The sequence below is a fragment of the Musca autumnalis genome, unplaced genomic scaffold, assembly GCF_047663935.1.
Source record: "Musca autumnalis isolate F117 unplaced genomic scaffold, ASM4766393v1 scaffold_1, whole genome shotgun sequence".
Taxonomy (NCBI): Eukaryota; Metazoa; Arthropoda; class Insecta; order Diptera; family Muscidae; genus Musca; species Musca autumnalis.
The window spans coordinates 199,540,901-199,558,215 of NW_027411644.1; the positions used below are offsets into that span (position 1 = coordinate 199,540,901).

Consider the following 17,315-nt stretch of genomic DNA (forward strand, 5'->3'; position numbering starts at 1 on the left):
AGAGTTATACAACAATCTACTGTAATGTGAAACATGAATGACAAATTTTTGAATTGTCTCACTATCAGTACTATTGCTGCTGCTACTGCCATAAAAATGAAAGACATTTGTTACTAATTTGCTGCCAACTCCCTTTTGTGCTGTTTCCTCGTAATTGGCCTGATATGCGTCAATGTGTCAAAATGTCACACAAGCATTTGTTGTGTGTATCTTCTTTTTGCACATTTTATATTCTCTTATAAATATCCACGCAAAGTGCGCCTCGAAATATCAACATTCTACAGTTATTGACATTTGTATCAGTTTAATTCTGACACTGTCACAGTTGTTTGTCATTTCTGTACTTGTATGGTGTTTCTGTATATGTAAAGAAAATGAATGTGTGCGTGTAATTTTACATATTCAGCAACTTACGTTGTACTGGTGTACAGTTAAAGAAGAGACATAAATAAGCTTCTGTTTGTATTTTATCATCTTTTATTTTCAAAAGCAAGAAACACAAACAAGAAAAAAGATGAAGAAGAAAAGCCAAAGTTGCATGGAATTATTGGCTTGATAACTAAAGAAGAACATGCATGACACTTCGACACCGGTAAGCGTATGAGTAATATTATCTTTCTTAAGTGTTGAGCACTCATACGTCAATGTCTTTTATGAGAAAGGATTCATATTTTGTCACACACAAATCATTGTGACGGTGTTGTGTAAAGTTGAAGGATTCAGTAATAAATATAAACTCACACCTACACACACACACGAATACAAAATGTTATTTCTTAGGAATTGAAATGATGAGATTAAATAAATATAATAATTTTAAAGATATAAAAAGTTAATATAATTTAATAGTTTACTTACAATTATGCTGTAAACAGTGAGTTCAGCTATATTAGGAACTGAAATGAAAAACAAAAGATTTTGGGAAATTTAATAATATTTAATTTTTATTTAAAAATGTGTTTGTTTTTATCAACAAAAAGAATGTTATAAAAAGGTTGGTATTTCTAGAACGCTGTTAAATCTGTGCAAGAAATTGATTTCCTTTTTCCTTAAAAAAATACTCAGCATTATCCGTAAACAAATTTATTATCTTTTTATCGACCTAAAATCATCTGTACCATAAAGATATTCAATAACATAAATAGAACAAATAACAGCTATGCCGACAAAGATATAATCTCAGCCTGTGACTTTACATAAAAACAATTACAGGAGCTTTGAATCTACATGAGCTTAGAACAGATCCCTAGTTAAAAAAATAAATATCGCTTTCGTAGGAGCCAAATTTTTTTTGAAAGTCTTCATCATAAAGAGTTGGCCTTATTTTTCAACTGACAGATCTAATCAACGCATTCTAAACAGAATAAAATTATAGCACTGTTACAAAGAATATTAAAAACTTTAATGCGAGAGATGTATGTAGAAGTGACCCTAAATATTAATTCATTTCGGGGCCCATATCTCAGAAAGTATTATATGTAAATGGGGATTTCTGAGTAAAATCGGGCACTTTTTCAAAAAGTGGTTTCTGATTTGTTTTTTGCTGTGGTAATGCTGCTCATCGGCAGAACACGTCAGTATATTTTCAGAATTTTTTGACTAACTGTTCCAAGATATCATTTCATTAAAACTATACACAGTGAAATACTCATACTCTTTAATATTGTTATTTTTCAATAACTTCTTCAACAAAAAAAACTTTTTATACCCAAACATCAACCGTCAGCTCGAAGTATAAAGGTTCAACCAAAGTCCAATCATCCCAATGGAAATGGATGATCCAAAGACCTAAAAGCGCGTCAAGTTCGGTCAAACGTGAAGGCTTTGCTCACTGCTTTCTTCGACTGCAATGACATGGTACATCAGGAATACCTGCCACAAGGTCCTACGTTCAATAAATAATGTTACCTTAAAGTTATGAGCCGTTTGCGCAAAGCAATTCATGAATAAATAAATAATTTTTGAAAACAATTAAAATACAACACGTACCTTCGCACAGAGGGGAAATTTGTGTTAAAATTTGATCGAAAGCCCTAGAAAGCTCATTTATAGTCGGATTGATATAAAATTTTGCACAAAGCATATCTTCTGTACAAGAATTAAGCCTATAGAAAAAATGAAAATCGGTCCAGATTTGGATGCAGCTTCCATATATACTCGCATCTGATATGAGATAAAAATGCACCAAAATCACTGAAATTTGACACATGCAACCTGAACCAGCCTAAAAAAACATTGAGCCAATTTTCAAACAAATCGGTACAGATGTATGTATATATAGTCCCATATACATATATTTCATTCCAGATTTTATTTTTTGAAACTTACTTAAATTAAATTTTTCTCAATTCACATGAGAAAAGCCGTGAATATTTCTGAATAATGCAAACATATTTGATAAGTGTTGGTTTAGTATGATAAATAAGAGTCCCGGTTATAAGGCGGAACAAAATTTAGTGTGAGTAAACCTTGCAATTCTATATAAAAATATTTCATACTTTAGTTGAGAAAAATTAGATTTTTTCGGAATGGCGCAAATATGCGCAATTTGTTATGATTGAATCTGATATTTGAGACTCAAGCTCATAAAACATTAGAAGAAACTATGGTCGGCAAACGACGACTATTGAAATTGTAGTAATCTTAAAAATTATCATAAAAATTTTTCATAAAGAGGATATGTATCACCATTATTAAAGAACAAAGATGTAAAATCAATCTGAAAATTTTAAATGCTAATCTTGTTCGGAGACTGTACAAAAACAATAAATCTTGAAAAATATAAATTTTCGCGAAAATAATGTCATTTTAATGTTCACCTAATTTCTTAGTTTTCGAAAATTTACTTTTTGTTTTCAGTATGACTGTGTTCAATCGACTGCTGCATCGGATTGGTTAATCTTACAAAGTCGAGGTTGCTTACAGCAAATGTAGAAAAGAGTCTGGTTGCCGTTTATCCATATTTTTTTCATAAAAAACGATTTTCATATTTTAAGTTTTAAGGAACTTTAAGCCTATGTTTCCCCTCTGTGCTTCGATAAAAATTTAAAAATTATCCACAGTGTTTTTGGTTGGGATGTTGTTCATGTTTTCATATATATTCACATATCGACACCTCCAAACAATAGTATGCTAAGTCGACTTAGCATGTTTTCAAGTTCTTTACATTTTTATATTTAACGTCCTTTAACGTCCTTTAACGTCCTTCTGTCAAATTTTGGTAATGATCGGACAATCCGAACAGAAGTTATAAACAAATATTTACTTAGCATAGTACTGAAGGTCAAAGAAATTTCCAAACTTTTAGAGCTTGTCCTGCAAAACTCGCTTTTCAGAATTAGCAAACTATTATTTGAAGGTGTCGAACGTCCTTTAACTTAAATTCTGTCTAATTTTGGTAATGATCGGTCAATCCGAGCAGAAGTTATAAACAAATATTGACTTAGCATAGTACTGAAGTTCAAAAAAATTTCCAAACTTTGAGAGCTTCTCCTGCAAAACTCACTTTTTAGACTTAGCATTCTATTATTTGGAGGTGTCGATATATGGTGTTCATCCCGATTTGAACTAATTTTCTGTTACCAACTCATTTTAATCGAATGGGCTGTAATCTGGTACCAGGAGTTATCATTCGCCCTTAATGTGCACTAAATGACCCATTGAATATAGACATTGGCATAGCAAAATTTTCCCACAAAGCTGAATTTCGGTGGAAAGCTAGGGTTTGATATTAGAAGTAACGCCGTAAAAGATCCCATCGATCCCACGTGTGCAAAACAAGTTATCCGGGGTCAAAGGTCATTTTTGGAGGTCTTCTTCAAATTTTTGGATTTTTCTTTAATGAGCTATAAAGCTAAGTTTTGAATTTTGATGAAGGAGGTTCCCGAAGGTGTTGTGCGAAATGGCCCTTCATGGAAATTTATGTATCTTTGAAAGGAATATTACGATGTGCAATTTTAGATTCAATTTTGTCCTTTGTTTTGATTGTAGTATCCCACGTGTGCAAAATAAGTTATCCGGGGTCAAAGGTCATTTTTGGAGGCCTTGTTCAGTTTTTTGGATTTTATGTAATGGGCTATAAAGCTAAGTTTTGAATTTTGGTGAAGGAGGTTCCGAAGGTGTTGTTCAATATGGTCCTTCATGGAAATTGATGTATGTATGTTTGAAAGAAATATTGCGATGTGCAATTTTAGGATCAATTTTGTAATTTTTTTTTTTTTTGATTGTCGTAATTTTATTATTGCCATTTAAGTTGGTCAATTTAGAGATAGTTCGGTCAATAAATGTACTTAAACTCGTCAGAATACCTAAAATCGCGAGGAACCGTTATATAGAGGCTATACCAAAACATGGATCTGTTAAAAATTTTTGATACAGAAGTTATGTGCCTACTGAGAACCTCAGACATCAAATTAGAAATAGTTCCTCAACAAATGTAGATAAAGTCCTCAAAATACCTAAAATCGGGATGTACCGTTCTATGGGGCTATATCAAAAGATGGACCTATGTTTGCAATTTTTCGTAGAGAAGTTTCTGACCACTGGGAATTTAGATGTCAAATTAAAAGTAGTTCGGTTAAAAATTGTAGCTAAAATCCTCAAAATACCAAAAATCGGGAAGTACCGTTTAATATGGGGGTTATACCAAAACATGGGCCTTTGTACATGGAAAAATTTTCGTGTAGAAGTTTTTGACCACTTTGAATCTCAAATGTCAAATTACAGGTAGATCGGTCAAAAAATTAACCTTAAAAAATTAATAGCCAAATTTTGGTGGATAAGTCTTTAGACAAATGGAAACCTCAAATGTCAAAAATCTATAGCTAAAATTCGGAAAATATCGAAAATCGGGAGGTACCGTTATAAGGGGGCTATACCAAACAGAACATGGACATATGTTGAACATTTTTGGTGCAGAAGATTTGTGATCATTGGAAACTTCAAATTTCAAAACATTCGGTTAAAAATTCTAGCTAAAATCCTCAAAATACCGAAAATCGGGACATACTGTTATATGGGGCTATACCAAACATGGACCTATGTTGATAATTTTTGGTGAAGAAGTTTTGTGCCCACTGTGAACCTCAAGTTGCCTCAACCATTGTAGCTAAAATCCTCAAAATACCGAAAATCGGGAGTTACCGTTATATGGGAACTATACAAAAACATGGACCTATGTTGACAATTTTTAGTGGGGAAATTTGATGACCACAAATAGCAAACGACATGTCGCTGAAACCCCTGAAAATACCGAAAATCGAGAAGTATCGTTATATAGCTCACTATACCAAAACTTTGACCTTTGTTGACAGTTTTGCTGGAGAAATTTGTTGACCACTGGAAACCTCAAATATTAAATTACAGATACTTCGGTCAACAAATGTAGGTCAGCTCCTCAAAACACCGAAAATAGGTAGGTCCTGTATGTGGAGGCTATACCAAAACATGAACATACGAGTATGTATATCGACAATTTTTTGTGGAGAAGATTTGTGACCAGTGGGAACCTTAAGTCCTCAAACCAACTAAAATTAACACACCGTTATATGGGGACTATACGAAAACATGGACCTATGTTGGCAATTTTTGGTGAACAAGTTTTGAGACCAATACCAAATAACATGTAGTTCGGCCAAAAACTGTAGCTAAAATTCTGAAAATATCGAAAATCAGGAGATACCGTTATAAGGGGGCTATAATAAAACATGGACCTATGATGAAAATTTGTTGTGTAGAAATTTTGTTATAACTGGGAATCTCAAATGTCATATTACAGGTAGATCCGTCAAAAATGTAAATAAAATCCTGAAAATACCAACAATTTGGGAGGTACCCTTATAGGGGGGCTATAGCAAAACATGGACCAGTGTTGGCAGTTTATGTGGGAGAATATCAAGTTCTGTTAAAAATTATATAAAATATACAAGTAAGCAAAGGCTATAGTCGGACGGGCCGCTCATGTAATACCCTACACCACAACCTCTAGGAATTAGCTATGATCAACCGCATTGGACGCTGAATTTCCGGGTTCGATTCCCAGGCCTGGCCACATCAAATCAATGGTGGCAAAATACCCCTTAGTAATGCTGGTGACATTTCTACCAGTGGCAACTTAGGACATGCCGTTCGGACTCGGCGATAAAAACTAGGTCACATATCAATAACTTAATATGAATCCATTGATATAAGAGAAGCCTCCCTTGTCCCTCCCTTGGACCATTATTTCAGGAAGTATGGACTTACCCCGGAAAAATTGTACCGTTGCAATAGGGACCGCGAAAAAAACCTCCTTCAAAAAATTCAAATAGATCCGATACGAGTCCTCAGACTGCACTAATCCCAATTTTTTTTGTGGGACTTACTCGAAGGACGGGACCGATATAGTCCATATTCCAACCTGATACATGACTGGATGAAATAATACGGTGTGCAATGTTTGGAAAAATCAGAGAATCCCCTTAAGAGTTATCTTGCGGATTTGCCATTATATTTAGGTTTCTTGTTTGTTTTTCAGGGCTTCTGGGAGCTTTTCGTCCATAATCTCAGGAAGTATGGACTTGCTATTGCAATTGTACCATCGTAAAGGGGACCGCAAGGACAATCTGCTGAAAAAATTCAAAACGATTAGAGAGGACTATTAAATTTCACTTTTCCGAATTTTGTGCCGAACGTACATAAAGGTGTGGATCGATATAGTCTTACCCGATTTATCGATCGATTGCTCACTTCGCCAATTTTTTGAAAGCCTATATTTGAACTTGAACTAAGTTTGGGCAAAATATTATGATAATTGTTCGACAAACATCCCATACGGGACAAGGGAGACTTCTCTCATCTCCCTTGGGCAAAATATTACGAAGTATAAAATTTGGTTCGAATCGGTAGATCCGTTCGAGAGTTATCGTGCGCATCAGCCAGCTGGACAGTAAGAGAGGCAGATGAACGGACAGGGCTAAATCGACTCCAAATTGTCTGAAACGAATTTCGTCCAAACATACTTGGGGCCTAAAACCATTATTTCGATGAGACACATCTTTGGTCTTTTTTGTATGTATCCACTTTACTGTAAATCCTGAGGTATAAAATAGATGGCGAGGGGACCCCATGCTGCAATATTTGTATAAAACATCCAATTGTACAACTGAACTGAGAATTTTTCTGTCATGATACAGACAATTTGTAACATGGGAGGAAATTGTGGTTCTCTACACAAAACCCATTATATATTAGGCAGTAGGCCCGTTATCTAGCAGACACATTATTGCAAATTGCATCAAAGGTCAAAGGTCAGTAGTTATTTTCCCATATGTAGGCTACTTTGCCGGTATATGCCCTCCAGGAATTAAAAAAAATGGACTAAGAATAAAATTTGTCTATTTTTCATACGAAAGTAATGGTCTATGTCACCTGCTAAATAATATCAGATCATCATGCAAAATTGTAGGCATTTTCTCTAACCTAAACTCTTACCTCGAGAAAATTTCGTGACTATTGAGCTATAATTGCTACCTCTAGCGTGTTTATGATTACACTACAAACAAAAAACTGGATATATTTGGCTGTAACTCTGTTATCTGATAACGTACATCATCATAATTGACATCAATGGAAAGGTCAAGAGATCGTTTTCCAAATATAACTCACGAGTGAGGAATGTGTATTTCAGGAACAAAGATATAAGCTGTATACTAAAATTTTTCACAATTTTCACACAAAACTTGTGATCCATTTAACCCTCTAAATATTATCTGATAGCCATCTCAAATTGCAAGCATTTTCTTTGTCATATAAATTAAAATTTCGCGTTGATCGGACTATTATTGCGACCTACAGAACCGCTACAAAATTGGATAAATAATATGTTTTTGGTCCATTTCAACCGCTAAATATTTCACGATCATCACCAATAAAAATAGGGATCTGTTCTGGTCTGAACCTGACCTCCATACAACATTTCGGTCCATAATTGCGGCCTGGAGTTTGATTACAATTTATAACGGTCAGACGGACGGAGGGACGGACGGACGGACACACGTCTCAAAATCGCTTTATCTCGTCGAGATATGAAGATTGGTATACCACATTGGGGGTCTCCGACGAATATTTCGCGGTGTTACATGAAATTTTACCAAAACAAACTTATAATACACATAGTGATGTAAGGTATAATAAGTGCAATACAAAGTTTTGAGCTAGTCGCTTACTCCGTTTCAGAATTATTACAAGCAGCCAGACCGACAGACGAAAGACCATGGCTACATTGACACAAAATTGTCTGCGAGGCTGTACAATATTTGGTTACTCCGTTCGAGATGTACACTTAAACTGCAGTACATGAAGATGACGATTTAAGAATGCAAACATATATTTGACTGTATGAAATTCTGACAAAACATGGTCACTTCTAAACCAAGCAGACAGAAGGAGAACATGGTTTAAACGACTTTTAATCGTTTGAAATAGATTTGATAGCTTAAAAAATTGACTTTGTATTTTGTATACAAAATAAAAAAAACTGCATAACCTGACAGTTTATGATTAAATTTGTTTGGTTCATAAACTCAAGAACTTGCTTTTTATTTAGTGTTGCAAAACTTCAAGTACTAGCTGAGCTGTGGAACCTGAAACTATAATTTCCATGAGGACTAACAGTCACACACACTTGTATGTAATTTCAGCTATGATGTAGTAAAATTTGTGTTGATTACCTAAGCTACAGTATAAGATTCTGTAGTGGTTCGATCACCCTATTTTAGGTAGCCTTGCGAGTCATTGTAGATTTACATTAAATGTAAATGACATAAATGTCACCCTTGAAGCGTTAAATCGTTGCACCCAACAAGATGAGAAGAATTGCATGAACTGCATTAGTTGTTGTTTCCTTTAAATTTCAAGTCTTTTAAAAAAAATATCATAATGCATTATGTCATTCAGACCATACCCTAAAGTACTTGATTGTGTCATGACAAAGCCAAATCAAGACAGACACACTCACATACACACATCGAATACGTTGTGATGCACATTAAAAATGTGAAATATCTGGTTACTGTCATGCAGTGCTGATGATGATAATGGTAAGGACAAAAGGGAAAATACAAAGCATAAAGAAGCACAAAGAAAGCTCTCTTCCACAGTTTTTGTCTTATTTTCCATTTGGGGAAAATACTTCCCCCCTAAAATCAAGAAGAAAGCTGCTTTTTGAACATTAGAAATGCATATTAAAAATGGCATCACAATAAACCGATTGCATAGTTGGCGAAGGGAAGAAATTCTTGTCGGAATAAAGAAACAAATTGACACCATGCTCCCGAACAAAAAACAGCAACAAATATAACAATAACAACAATGTCACCTCCAGATGTCTTGACATCAGCAAATTGTTCAAAAGAAACTTAACTCCAATTCCCAGTAGTAGGTGGATGTGTCACAAGTTTTCTTTTCTTCTGTTAGTTTGGCAATCCCACTTGACATACGAGAATGTATCTATCTATCCATTCACCCACCTATCTATTCATCCTCCATCTATTCACATATTCATTGCTGTTCAATGCAACAATACTCCTCGAAACAAGTCACGACAATAATTCAGACATGTTGATATGAATGTTCTTAAGACGACATGTGTATGAATGTATTTACCCAGCAAACCAAATGTCTGATATCCGACACATCGGAACAATTTCGGAATCAAAATCGTTCAGATTTCGTCCCGATTTCTAAACGATTTTTAGTAGGGGAATTCGTACAGATTTCGTTCCGATTTCGGAGAGAATGTCGGAAGTAAATTTCCCTTCGAAAATGCTACTGTTTTTCTTCCGATTTCGTTACGAATTCGGATCGATATGTCGGAAACAAATTTCCCTTCGCACAACAACCACCTTTTGTATATATCTAACAAACAACATTTTAGTTTGTTGTCGAAAAACAAAATGCTTGGTCTTAAAATTCGCATATACAATTTTTAAATATTTTTAATATAAATGGAACATATAAAAATTCAACCTAGTGCTGATAGACTCAACATATTCGTATACAATGTTTACATTGTTCTACTATAACTACAAAATAATAACACCAGTGAAAATCATTAGATACGTTTGAAATTACGATCTTCCAATAAAAAAGAAAAATTTATCAATAAAAAAGTGGCGTCAGAGAAAATTTTTTCCTTCGATATTCATACGACATTATTCCAAAATCGCTTTGAAATCTTTACGAAGATTCGGAAGGTACTTCCGATTTTCTTACGACATTATTCCGAAATCGTTCAGAAATCTGTACGAAAATCCGGAGGAAAAAATTCGCATTCCGAATTTCCCTAGGATTTTCTTCCGATTTCGTTCCGAATTCTGACCGAAATCTATCCGATTTCGATACGACATTTCGTTCCGAAGTTATGTCAACCACTTCATACAACTTTCGTTAAGATATCGCTACGATTTCGGATCCGAAATCGGACGTATCGTCCGAATTTTGTTCCGATTTCGCTACGATTTCGGTACGATTGGTTTGCTGGGTACGTATGAAGATAGATGTGTTTGTGTAGATAGCAGAGTATGTGTTCCATTGTAACGAAGTTTCTTCTGAATTTCTGGATTGCAGACAAAAGTTGATCAAGTTTGTTGTTAGTTAAAAACATATTTAGTTGAAATAATTCCATTCGTTTAACCACCAATGTCTGCTTTAAGTGTCTACACACATACATACATATATTTGTAACTTCAAAAATATTGTTCTTCTACAGAATGTTAAAAGTTATAGCTACATTGTATGTACCACTACAATCGAAATCGCTTATAACGATAATAGAGGGACTGACAAAATGCGATCGCGGTAAGCGATAGTTGTTATAAGCGATATTAATAATATTATGATTGGCAATATGGAGGCGATTTAGTTGTTGTTGTAACAATATTTTATATGTTTGTATGTCCATCTTTCTGCTAAATCTGGCTCTGGGTCTATCTCCAATTCCAGGAATTTGGCTGCTTCTGTGGCATCCCAGGAAACCAATCGTACCGACATCTTAACGAAATCGGAATAAAATGGTACATTGTATGTACCACTACAATCGAAATCGCTTATAACGATAATAGAGGGACTGACAAAATGCGATCGCGGTAAGCGATAGTTGTTATAAGCGATATTAATAATATTATGATTGGCAATATGGAGGCGATTTAGTTGTTGTTGTAACAATATTTTATATGTTTGTATGTCCATCTTTCTGCTAAATCTGGCTCTGGGTCTATCTCCAATTCCAGGAATTTGGCTGCTTCTGTGGCATCCCAGGAAACCAATCGTACCGACATCTTAACGAAATCGGAATAAAATTCGGACGATACGTCCGATGTCTGATCCGAAATCGTAACGATATCTTAACAAAAATTGTATGAAGTGGTTGACATAATTTCGGAACGAAATGTCGGAGCTACATCGTATCGATTTCGATCCGATTTCGTAACGAAATCTGAAGAAAATCCTTGGGAAATTCTGAAAGGAAATTTCCTTTCCGACATTCGTTCCGAAATCGGAACGAAATCGGTACAAAATCTGAACTATTTCCGCTCCGAAAAATCGTTTAGAAATCGGAACGAAATCTGAACGACAGTGCTTCCGAAATTGTTCAGACTTGTCGGACATCAGACATTTGGTTTGCTGGGATGTAACAACAGATCTACTGGTGTTAGTTGAGCAGGTTTGGCGTGGTAGTTGAAAAGGAGTTGTCGTGCGGGCCTGTGCAGCATGCTGTGAAGAGCCAAAACTACTCTGGTTTACCGTGGCAGCTGACGATCCGCAGCTGCAATTGATGGGGATGTTCTCCGAGGACCGCATTCACACGATTATGGCATCTGATTGATAGGCTTTTTGATCTAGAGGTTCTCTTGTAAAGTTAGACCTCTTTTCTAGCTCATGAAGATCCTTCCTGACATGCCTGGTTGGGGAAGTCCTATCCACCATATCGTGGTTAGGATGGCTCTCACAGTAACAAGCAAGTACTGCACCGAAAGCACGCCATTGGAAGAATCTTTGTCTCCCCCGCTGATGATATGAGGGGGCAGCCTGTTTCAGTTCTCAGGGTGGCATTCCGACAGGTTTGAATATTTTTCCATCGTGTTGGACTTATATTCGAAGAGCGAACTGGCGCCGCATAGCTCACCACAGACCGACCTATAGCGTTATATGTGGTCAATATGGTTCCTTTATCTGTATCCCAAGTACTACCGACTAGGAATTTGAGGACCTTGTTACTACATTTCAACTTGTCGCAGATAGCTGTGGCATGCGCGGACGACCTGAATATGACCCCTAAACTTTTTGGGTAGTTTGTTATCATGATTCTGCTACCATCGCCCAAAACATTCAAGCATGTTCTCACCTCGGCCGTTCAGTGAACAGAGTGGCTGTGGATTTTGTGGCGGATAGTGGCATATTCCTCGCGTGGAAAAAACGTGGCACAATCAGTTAAATATGAGTTTAGCCTTTGACAAATGACATCAGTAGTGCAATTCTCTAACTAATTTTTTGAGTTACCGACAAATGTCAGTAAAATTAAAACGCAAAATTATGAATGAAACGTTCAAATAAAAGTTAACAACACTGTTGCTATCGGTAGAACTTTACGACTGCTTTCTTTTGGTAGCTACCCAGCAAAATGTTTGCCTCCAAAGATGCAGTTAAATTATATGTACAAGTAATCTGGAAGTGCATCCAATTCTGCATTTTCACTCATGATTTTTACAAGAGCGTGACTACTGAAAGATGCACTCCATAGCACTGCATTTTAACTAACGCTTTGGCACTGCATTTTAACTGACCCTTGGCACTGCATTTTAACTGCAAATGGATGTGATTCTTTGGATTGCATCCAAAAGCGGTTAAAATGTGAGGAATGGAGTGCCTTTTTCATGACTCCGTTTGAACTGCATCAAAACATGCCGTGATAGAAGTAGTCTACATTGCACTGCTTCCATTTTATTTTGCTGGGTAACTTACCGAAAAATATCGTTAATTACCGAATTTATAAGCATATTAATTTTACCGATTTTGTCGGTAACTCAAAAAATGTGTTAGAGAATCGCACCACAGGAAAGGTAACTGACACCATGATCGTACAATCATCTGCATACGTTACGATCTCAGTGCCGTCTGGAGGGGCGGAATACAGGAAAGGTAGAAGTTTGACAGTTCCGGAGATATCAACCCACCTTAAGGAACTCCCGGTTTCACTATAAAGGGCTTCGCCCATAATATTTACATCAATACTAAAGCATGTGTGTATGGATGGGTGAAAAAAAAAACAACAACCACATGATGTACATCGTTTGTTTATGTACACTGTACATGAGAGAGAGAAAGAGAAGCAAATGCAAAAACAACTCAGTGGGCGCCCTCACTATACTGCCATGCAAAGAAGCGCGTCCCTGATCTATAGGTACATATAATTGATTATCCAACGTTTCAATCTTGACCGGAGGCTTGTCTTTTGATAAGACAAGCGCCTCCATCACTGTTCTATTTAACGGCTTTCTCTCTACAAATATGTGTGGAAATGCGTCTAGCGCAGTTGTTGTGCTGCGCTGCTTACGGAATAATCGGCAATTGGGTAGTTATTTCTGATGATGGGCAGGACTAAGGCCTCAGGGGTCTTTGCTACGTGCAACAAAATGGAAATCGGTTCACCTTTGCTGGCATCCTTGCCTGGCTTCAATAACGGGACCACTCTGCCCATTTTCCAGACTTCGGGAAGGATGTGAGTGGCTAGCGACAGAACATTAGTGAGATACTCGACCGTGGAGATTACACCAGGGCCCAACGCTTTGGATGACGTAGTACTCTTCTTTTCGTCATGTCATTCCAGGTGTGCTCGACAAACGGTGGCACCTCTTTGAGTCAGTCAACGTAACGTCGCCAAACGCGATTGAGGTCCTATCGTTCTTCTTTCCAGGGTTCGAGAGTGACTTAACAGCTATGCCGGCTTCAATGTAAAAACATGGCGGTGCAGGTGACGTCATTTATCAGACCAGGTGACACAATGTACAATGGTTATATCTGGCTAACTGTCACACTCTCCGGTAATTCTGGTAAATGCGTACTCATTGATCATACAAATCGTAGAGCTATCTATCTGCTGAGCCAGCGCTCTACCCTTCTGGCCGTTTCCGAGGACCGAATGCCACAACTCTTAATGAGCATTAAAGTACCCCCATTAGAGCCAGACTGTAAAGTTGGTTTCCTGCACCACCGCGACCATGATTTTCTTCCTACTCATGAAGTTCACTATTGCCTCGATCTCATAACGGAGTACATTGCAATTAAATTGCAAAAAGGATGCATTTTCAGGGATTCGAACAACAACGGCTGGTGTTAAGTGCTGCGTGTGCGGCTACTGTTGGAGGGACTGCGAGGGAGTCGCGTAATCTGAAGACCATTACTCACTGGGGGCTATGTTCACGCAGCATGCAGCAACATAGTACCTGTCATAGTAAATCACATGGCCGAGTCCACAACAAACCCTGAGATGCACCCACTCCCGACATCTATTGCATTTCACCGAACCTTGAGTGCGGTGAATGCGGACGTGACAAACCGAGCACATAGCAATTGGTCCTGGGTTTTCCTTCGTCCCAGCACAGTCTAAAAGAATCCGGAGCAGGCATTTCGGGATATGCTGTTCCCAACACAGAAAATCGATACAAATACAAACATGAGTACACTGAGATGGCAGCAGCTGGCCGGAACACTGATTTTGTGTGGTTTCGGGTCAGTCCGGTACGAAAGATTGCTGCCGTGGCATTGAGGGATGAATTGTGATGGATAGATAGATGGATCAATTGTGACGATTGTTGCCGATACAATAAGAATGAATACCGGCAAAAAGGAAGGTGTTGTAGTTCGACTGCGGCAAATATTCGAAGAGAAAGGTCACCCCACAGCCAATTTCAGCATTATGTGCCGCATTGGCGCCGGCTGTAATATACCGTCGTAAAAAGACGTGCCGGCCTCCAATTGGTGCTTTTTTAGACATCTCACCTGCAAAAGTCCAAATTTTATCATTCATTTCGGTGAGAAAATGACGGATAAAACCTTGAAAAATAGCGAAAGTCTGGAAGTACCGTTCTATGAGGGACATATAAAAACATGGACCTATGCAGGCAAATAACTGGGGAAAAGATTGTAGCCCAAAAAAAACTAAATACAAAACTTCAGCTATTTCGGTTGCTTATTACAGCAAAAAACCAACACATACAACCATGCCATTGTTTTTATTCGAACATTGGCGGCGTTGTTTTTATTGGGATAGCTGTTGCAATTTTATTTTCAAAATAGTCAGGCTTAATCCCATTGTTGTTGTTTTAATATTTTAAAACAACTAATTTATTAGTGGAGAAAGTTTGGCATTGTTCGCCAAGGGGTAAGACAGGGAAGACAGTTCCCTTGTTTCTTGTTTGTGGATATTCTCCACCGAAGTTATTATACCCTCAGCCTTTAGGCTAAAGAGGGTATTTACACTTTTATACGGCCAAAAATGTGCCTCATCGAAATAATGGTTTTAGACCCCAAGTATGTTTGTACGATATCCGTTTGATTTTTGTTGCAGCCACTTGTATTCACTACCCCCATTACGACGATATATTTTTTTTCAGGAGCAAGTCCATATACCTCAGGAGTCAGCACGAAAACTGCAAGCAACCCATATAATACCATGTGTCGTAGTTAGAGTGCACGATAACTCTCGAACGGATCAACATATTTGGTTAAAATTTTGGGTCTTTCAATATTTTGTCCAAACTTAGTTTAAATTCGAAGATAGACCATATCGGTTAACTCCTTCCGGTACCTCCCCCACAAAGGTTCAAAATTTTTCGCCAAGATTGTGGGCATGATAACTCTAGAAGGGAATAACCCAATTGAGCGAAACTTTGCTATTGGTAATATTACTTTCAGGCATAGATCGAGTTCTAATATGGACTATATCGGTCCACTCATTTTAGTACCTCCCACACAAAATTTGGAAAAAGTATAGTTTAACAACTCCTCTCTGATCTTATTAATTTGTGACGCAGCAGGTTGCACTTGCGGCCCCTGTTACGACGTTGTAATTTTTTTCGTGGGAAAGTCCATACTTCCTGAGATAATGACCCAAAAAGGTCCAGAAAATCCTACCGGCACCACCTAAACTGGCTAATGTGTAAAATAACCCTTTAAGAGAGAAATCGATTTAAACTTTGTACATTGAAAAGTAAAATTGTAATATATTTAAATTCAGAAAATTAAGTACAACATATTTAATTATATAGTCTGTAAGAAAAATATCCATAGACTAATAAAGAAAAAAATATTTCCTACAGATTTGTATTAGGTCCGAATATGTACTACATCGGATCACTCCTATGGGTACACCCTATCCAAAGTTTGGAAAAAATGCACTCGTCTTGGATCATTCTGAATTTTGTTGGAACATGTAGTTTTTTGCGGCCCTTTCCATCCTGGAAAAATTTCCCAACAGCTAAAAAACCTACAGAAGTATTGTGTTAACTTTTTTTCTTCGGGTACGTGGCTGAGGGTATATCTCTGTCGGCTCAGCTGACTGATATTTTCTTACTTGTTTTTCAATAACTTCAACAAAAAGCTTTTATACCCAAACAATTGAAAAATAACTTCGGTGGAGAATATTCAGAATTGATGATGGTTCGATTTTGATGGAATTTTGAGGGCCGAACAAAGAAAATATTAGAATATCAATATATTGAAATATCTCTGTACACTCAAACGTATGTACAAGTCGCGATGGGTCAAGCAAAGCGATCCAGTAATGCTCTTGGAAATTATACATATTCTTATTATCTGTATCATTTATTTTATTCCTTCAATCATACCTACGAACTACATTTCTAATAAAAAAAGGAGAAATACCTTTTTCCGACGCCATTGTTTTTTTAACCGCTAATCTTATATTTTCCCATAAATCAAGTAATAATCTTCCCCCCAGATCATCATTTTGTTGTTCAATCCGAGCATCTTCTTTATCGATCTATTGTCGCTGACAACAAAATAAATTTTCTATTTATGGTCTAGTTATTCACTCGCACATCACCCACATGTGTGTGACATGAACACAGGAAGACAATAATGCATAACATACGAGTGAAATGAGGTTTCCGCTTATTTTATTTTATATTATTATCAGCCACTACAGCAACAACAACAGCAAGAAGAATGTTATGAAGCCGGTGGTACTGTATTGTCATTGTGAACGGCATTTAACACTGTGGCAGTACAAACACACAAAAACAAAAACCTGGTAACGA

General features: G+C 36.8%; 2 protein-coding genes across 10 annotated transcripts in view; one reads left to right on the plus strand and one right to left on the minus strand.

Moving 5' to 3' along the window:
* The window catches only part of LOC141388968 (uncharacterized), a 236,265-nt gene that overhangs the window by 107,816 nt on the left and 111,134 nt on the right, over positions 1-17,315 (plus strand). The gene's annotated exons all lie outside the window — the stretch shown is intronic.
* hdly (hadley) overlaps positions 1-17,315 on the minus strand; it is a 165,384-nt gene that overhangs the window by 62,480 nt on the left and 85,589 nt on the right. For 8 of the 9 annotated variants that reach the window (XM_073959880.1, XM_073959876.1, XM_073959877.1 and 5 more), the window contains one exon: positions 859-896. The gene's annotated coding sequence lies outside the window, so the exon portion shown is untranslated. Of the gene's footprint in view, positions 1-858; positions 914-17,315 lie in introns of those variants that run through there. The other variant, XM_073959881.1, reaches the window with a different exon arrangement.